Source organism: Dipodomys spectabilis, unplaced genomic scaffold (genome assembly GCF_019054845.1).
Source record: "Dipodomys spectabilis isolate Male_0828 unplaced genomic scaffold, ASM1905484v1 ptg000057l, whole genome shotgun sequence".
Taxonomy (NCBI): domain Eukaryota; kingdom Metazoa; phylum Chordata; class Mammalia; order Rodentia; family Heteromyidae; genus Dipodomys; species Dipodomys spectabilis.
Genome location: NW_024870734.1, coordinates 240984 through 241513, shown reverse-complemented (window position 1 = coordinate 241513; position 530 = coordinate 240984). Strand labels below are relative to the sequence as shown.

At 40.6% G+C, this 530-nt stretch overlaps 1 non-coding gene across 1 annotated transcript; it reads left to right on the top strand.

Moving 5' to 3' along the window:
• The first annotated feature begins 202 nt into the window (after positions 1-202).
• On the top strand, positions 203-313 carry LOC122108358. The gene has a single exon (XR_006147548.1). It is a non-coding gene; the product is annotated as a U6 spliceosomal RNA (small nuclear RNA).
• The last annotated feature ends 217 nt before the right edge of the window (positions 314-530 follow it).

Here is a 530-nt window from a genome sequence, read left to right as displayed (position 1 = left end):
CTTTACAACGTTGATGGGGGAGAGGATCAGGTGTCAGAGCTAGTGGGAGTTTGGGAAGGGAGAGGAAGGGGAAACAAAAAGGAGGCAACAATGCTTGATAAGAAAGGTATTCGTTATTTTGCCCATGTTATTGTAACTCCTCTGTACAGTATTTTCACAATAAAAAGAAAGAAAATGAATTACACTTCATATATAAAAAATGTTCTGTGCTCAATTCAGCAGGAAATACACTAACATTGGAACAATACAGAGAAGATTAGAATGGCCCCTGTGCAAGGATGACATGCAAATTCTTGAAGTGTTCCATATTTTTACAACAGGTGCTGGAGGGTATGATGACAGAAGGGAACCCTACCGAATCCTTGGTGGGAGTGTAAACTTGTTCAACAACTTTGGAAAGCAGTATGGAGGTTCCTCAAAAGGCTCTACATAAAGCCCTCCATGACCCAGCAATCCCACTTTTGGGCATTCACCCAAATGATCACAAACAAGACCACAATAAAACTAACAGCACAACTATGTTTACTGCA